Below are 6,507 nucleotides of genomic sequence, written 5' to 3'. Positions count from 1 at the left end.
CCCTATAATGGTCATAAGAGTCATATTAAAATTCTTTGCCATGAATAAACACATATAAAATATGAGAGAAGGAAAAGAAAAAGCTCATGTTGTTTTTAAATCTACCATAGATCAGTGTAGTGGATTGACGTATGTCCCCCCAAAACTCACTGAAGCTTGAATTGTGTCCTCCAAGTTTTGTATATTAGAAACTTAGCCCCCACTATGACTGTTAAGAGGGTGGGAAATCCTATTATGGTAACTGAAAGGTGTAGTCTTGAAGAGGTGATTGGATTGTAGGACCATGCAGTAGTGAATGGATTAAAAATGGTGGTCAGGGGCATGGTTCTGAGGGCTTTAAAAGAAGAGAGACTGAAAGTCTGTCTCTGCTCTTTCTGCTCTGCCATTTTGCAATGTGACACCCTGCTGTTGCTGAAGTCATCACCTAAGGAAGCCTTCACCAGATCTGTTCCCTGGACTTTGGACTTCCTAGCCTCTGAAACAGTAAGCAATAAATTTCATTTTCTTATAAATTATCCAGTTCCAGGTCTTTTGTTAAAAGCAACAAAAATGGACTAATACAGTCAGAAATAAATGCTTACTGAAAAGGAAGCAAAATTTATAGAATGAAAGAAATCATACTTAAAATAGTTGAGCAACAAGTTAAACACATTTTTGTAAATTTATGTTGGCATCATTTTTCAGTAATAATGTAATATTTTATGATTAGAGAAATATTAGGAGAGCCTATTACTTTCAAAATAATAAAGCATTTATCATTTTTATTTCTTCAGGGTTGGCTGAACTTTTAATAGATAGGGCATGGCGGGTTCCTTCATCTGCTGCACTGTCTTTATTTCCTTCACCTTTACCACTGGTTGGATGGGAGTCTTTCTACAAAAACTTAGGCGCTGAGTGATGGTTGATGTTAGCACTGGAATTTCTTTATCTAATAGATAAGGCTCTAGACATAAGGGGTTAGTGAGGGCAGAAGTGTAGTCTGCTCTGTGTGCCAAGTCCCCCTTCCTGCGTAGCTGCTGCTACAATCCTGGAGGAAGGGGTGCCTATTTTTCTTCAACAGCTTTATTGAGATATAATTTACATATCAGAAAATTAACTATTTTAAAGCATGAAATCCAGCGTTTTTTAGTATATTTACAGAGTCGTGCAACCATCACCACTATCTGACTTCAGAACATTTTAGAAGCCCCATGCCCACTAGAAGTCACTCCCCTCCTCCTCACTCTACTTCCCTAGGCCTCTGGCAACCATTAATCAACTTTCTTTCTTTGTGGATTTGCCTATTCTGGACACTTCATATAAATGGAATCATAAAATACGTGGCTTTTTGTGTCTGGCTTCTTTCACCTAGCACAATATTTTGCACATTCATCTACGTTGTAGCACGAATCAGTACCTCATTCCTTTTCATTGCTGAATGATATTACATTGCATGGATGTATTATATTGCATTGTTTGTTTTTTTACTCATAAATCGATGGACATTTGGGTTGTTTCCACTTTTTGACTATTATGAATAATGTTGTTATGAAACTTTGTAAAAATATGTGTTCAATTTTCTTGGATAGGGCCGGCCCCGTGGCGCACTCGGGAGAGTGCAGTGCTGGGAGCGCAGTGAAAAAAATATGTGTTCAATTTTCTTGGATAGGGCCGGCCCCGTGGCGCACTCGGGAGAGTGCAGCGCTGGGAGCGCAGTGAAGCTCCCGCTGCGGGTTCGGATCCTATATAGGAATGGCCGGTGCGCTCACTGGCTGAGCGCGGTGCGGGTGACACCACACCAAGGTTTGCGATCCCCTTACCGGTCATGAAAAAGACAAAAAAAAAAAAGTTTTCTTGGATATATTCCTAAGAGTGAAATTGCTGGATTATACGGTAACTCTATGCTTAACTTTTTGAGGAACTTCAAAACTGTTTTCCAAAGTGGCTGTGCCATTTTTACAATTCCAACAGTAATGGATAAGCATTCCAATTTTTCCATATCTTGTTATCATATAACATTTATTATTATCTGTCTTTTTTATTTTAGCCATCCTGGTGGGTTTGAAGTGGGTTTTCGTTGTGATTTGATTTGCATTTCCCTAACTAATGATATTGAACATCTTTTCATGTACTTATTGGCCATTCATATATATTTTTTGAGAAGTGTCTGTTCAGATCCTTTGCCCATTTTGTCTTTTTATTGTTGACTTGAAAGGGTTTTTTATATTTTTTGGACACAATTCCGTTATCATATATACACGATTAGCAAAAATTTTCTCTCATTTTGTGGGTTGTCTTTTCCTTCTCTTGATGGTGTCCTTTGAAAAGCACAAAAGTTTTAAATTTTGGTAAAGTCCCATTTTCTCTTTTTTCTTTTGTGGCTTGTGCTTCTGGTATTATATCTAAGAAAGCATTGCCTACTTCAAGGTCACAAAGATTTACTTCTTTATTTTCTTCTAAGGCTTTTATAATTTTAGCTTTTACATTTAGGTCTTTGATCCATCCTGAGTTAATTTTTGTATATGGTGTGCAGTAGGGATTCAACTTTATTCTTTTGTATGTGGGTGTCTAGTTGTCCCAGGAAGGGATACCTTTTTATCCTACACAAAGGCACTATCTGGGCTAGTGGTGGGCCTGTATAGGTGTACATTAAGAGAAGATGAAAGTACAAAGTAAATGGGAATTAGTGATGATCTGAGGAGCAACAGTAGGATAAAACCAGAACCTCAGAGGACAGCTATGGAAAAAGAAAGAATAGAGGAAACCAAGTGATAAGGGGATTTCTCAGTGCCTGTAGGAGGAGAAATGGGCCCTGATGGAAGGTTGACCCGAACAGACCAGCTATGTAATGTTACCACATCCTCTGGACTTCGGGTATCTTCCTGATTGGCTAAGAGGGATAAAATCAGTGTATACTTGTTGATTGGCCAGACCTGTGTTCCTTTCTATGCATTGTAGAGATTAAGGGCAGGATTACATAAATATAGAGAAATCCAAGAAATATTCTTAATTAACTGTGAATAATGTCATTACTCTAAAAATATTTTTAGATTTGGCATTTATCCAATTATTTATACTGCAAAAGCACACAATCTAGATAGATACCTAATTATGCCATGGAAGTAATGTAACCTTTAAAATATTGTAAGCTATATATTTCTAACTTAGTACTATCAACTGTGGTTAAACTCATGATTTTTAAAATAATATATTCAGTCAACTTGAACGTACTCATGACTCTAATAATTGTTTGCTGTTAAGTTGTGATCTGTGTGTCACGAGGCTCTCCAAGCATGTGTTAACCAATGCATTCTCACATATTCTGTAAATGTAGTTGCAGTTATGTTTTTGCATCTAGTGGATGAACCACTCTTAATGAAGTAGGTGGCTGAAGGAGTTATGCCCAGCACAAAAGACAATAAATAAATATTTTTTGAAGGTAATGATTTACCAACAAGGCAAGTAACATAATTGAAATCATTGTCCTACTGTAAAAGAAAAGGAAGAAAGATGAAGATGGAGGGGGCAGGAGGACAGGGCGAGGGAGTGAGCAATTAGACAGTGGGAGACAGAGGCATGACTGATTCCTGTCAGCTGGGTCTAAGTCTAGAATGGATGACCACTCAGCTCTTCCCCTCACTTGCCTGGAGTGCAATAAAGCTTTGTCATTCATGTGGCCCTAACCAGTAACAACAATACCTACCAACAAATTAATTAATAACCATTTGACAGAGAATAAATCAGTACATAAAGGCATATAAGATACTACAAATGGAAGATTTCAAAATAAAACATCACTCATTACCATTAGAAATAGAGCAAAGAGCTCTAAGTCCCAGTTTTTACTCCAATCTCCATATATGTATGTATATGATTCAAACCTTTTTCAAAGGAAATAAAGTATTTAGCCCAACAATAGACATTGTTGAGATACTCTCTGGACCCCACAGTATATTTCAGCCAAAACCCAGAGCATTAATTTTCAAATTCCACAAGGGGATTCTGAGCACTGATTATGTGGACCAAACAATATATTAGGTTATGGGGAACAAAAAAGATTACTTTAGAGGGGTTTCTGCCCTCAAAAAACTAATGTAAGTGTTAGGTTGGAAAGAAAAGAGCAACAATTCAATATTATAAATATGATAATAAATAATAGCAAGATGTACACAGTGGCTCGGAAAAGGGATGGTTAATTCTATGGGGTATGTGGAGTTGCAGCTCCTGAAGGGCAGGTCAAAGGGTCAAGAAATTGAGGCTTAGGGTGAGTTTGTGATGAGACCCAATCCATCAAATGAGGAAAGAGATTTCTGGAAAGGGGCTTTAAGAAGTAGAAGAAAAAGAAGTAGATCTATCCTGGGACTGGAAATCTACTAAAGTTGAAAAAATTAAAACACATGCATAGTAAGTGTGAAGAACAAAAGAAGTGGAAAGAGAGGAAAGGACGTTGGGTTGCTAGGTGGCTTCTTTTCTTGTTGCTGTCCATGACTGTATTCTGGATCTAAGGATCAGGAAAAACATTATTTCTGAGATCCAGAGGATGGTCACAGGAGCAATTTGCTAAAGTGGAGTTGAAGTGAGGTTTAGCAGAGCAGAAATCAAGAAACCGTGACTACGTGTTGTTAGGTGGCTCTTGCATATGGACTTGGAATTCACTCAGAATGATGGTGAGAGTGGAGGGGAATAAAGAACCATAGACCAAGTACTCGGAAATTATCTGGAGGTCAGTATAGGAGAGCAATAATAGCAGGCAAGAATGCAATCAGATTATATAAGTTTCAGAGAAGAGGGAGTGGTAGGACAGGAGAATGCTCATCCACTCTTCCTGGCCTCTTGGCACGTGGTGATATGAAAGAAAGATCAGCCTCTCTGCTTGATGGAGCTACTAAAAGCAGTGTCTCAGGCCGGCCTGGTGGCGCACTGGAGAGTGCACCGCTTGGGAGTGCGTGGTGGCGCTCCCGCCAAGGGTTCAGATCCCATGTGGAGACCGGTTCCGCTCACTGGCTGAGCGCGGTGTGGGCGCAACACCGCGGGTTGTGATCCCGTTGCCGGTCAGTTAAAAAGACAAAAAGGAAAAAAAAAAGAAAGCAGTGTCTTTAACAAGCCGTGTCTCAGCTATGGTGAGGAGCAGCAGAGAGAATCTGTTGAGGCCTTGAGGATGCACAGTGCCACCTTTGCATGCAATTAGACAAGAGTTCTCCAGAGCAGAGGTTCAGAGGGAGGTTAGCAGTGAGAAAGGCCAGCTGGCAGAAAGTGTACTGAGCAGGTTGTGATGGTCAACACATATTCACTGGGCTCCTATAATGTGCCAGACCCTGTGCTGGATTTTGGCTGTGGTGATGTAGTCTAGTCATGCACAAGTCAGTCTCAGCCCCTTCTTTTGCAGAAAAGAGATCTAAATTTGGCCTCCTGAGAATGAATGAGAGGCATAGAGAGAAGTTACAGGCATCAAGCTTCTCAAAGTGTAGTGTGATAGATTTCCCTTAGCTGACACTGGACCATAAGATTTTGAAATCCTTATTGAGTTGTAGAAGGGAGTGAGAGACTTAAAAACTAAGATTTCAATTTGTCTTTGGGCGCTTTACCTTTTAAACGTGAAACATACCCACGTAAATTTTTTTTAGGTTAAATATTTTATTTTAGTTTATCTCCTACAGTGGTTCATACCATTATGACAGTCATATGATCTGGATTAGTTTTAGGCATACAAGAATGGACCTTCTTACATGTCCATTAAGAAGGGCTTATTGATTATGTTGATTTGGGCTACAAATATCAGGTTCACATTGTTGGGGCACAATACTTGATTGAAAATCCTTGAGCTGTATCTTGTTCCTGACTGTATCTCCAGGTCTGGAATGTCACAGGCAATTTATAAATATATGTGGAATAAATAATTTAATCTTACAAAGATTCAGTAAGTGAGTAGGGTAGAGTATGTAGGATGAGTAATAGGAGGGAAGAGGTATCAGGTTGGGAAGGGCAGCAATTAGAGACAACTTCACCAATATGAATTAGAGTCAATACAAACTGGAGTTTCTTTCTGTCCCTTTTTGGGTTCAGTGATAGAATGAAAAATAAACATTTTTTTCTCTTGCTTTGCACTTTTCTCTCTCCACTAACTGCTGTTCCCTTCATTACCTAGAATGAATAGAACTACCCAACGTGGGGAAGGTTCCAGATCATCAAATGACTGGAAGGGTCTGATCAGTTGGAACCATCCTCATTTGTTCAAGGTAGTACCAGTGGTGGCTGGGAACTTTTCAGCAGGCTCAGGGGTGCTGCAGCTCCCATCAGTGGGGAAAGGAAGATGGCAAAGCAAGTGAAGGAGGGCAGGGATGTTGCATTTGTCTAGACTTAGCAGAGGCAGAAACAGTTTTACTTTGATGCAGCTCATTTGTTCAGACAGAGCTAAGTGGCAATCTCTTAATTTCCTAACTCATCTATTTTGTGTTATTGTATATCTGTGAATACAAAGACTAATCGGAAGGACACATGCTTTGAATTATTTTTCCAGTGGCAATGGCT

At 39.3% G+C, this 6,507-nt stretch overlaps 1 protein-coding gene across 2 annotated transcripts in view; it reads right to left on the bottom strand.

Moving 5' to 3' along the window:
* The window catches only part of CPB2 (carboxypeptidase B2 (plasma)), a 54,246-nt gene that overhangs the window by 18,016 nt on the left and 29,723 nt on the right, over nt 1-6,507 (bottom strand). The window lies entirely within an intron of this gene.

Source organism: Galeopterus variegatus, unplaced genomic scaffold, assembly GCF_000696425.1.
Source record: "Galeopterus variegatus unplaced genomic scaffold, G_variegatus-3.0.2 Scaffold1049, whole genome shotgun sequence".
Taxonomy (NCBI): Eukaryota; Metazoa; Chordata; class Mammalia; order Dermoptera; family Cynocephalidae; genus Galeopterus; species Galeopterus variegatus.
This window is presented reverse-complemented; position numbering and strand designations above follow the sequence as displayed.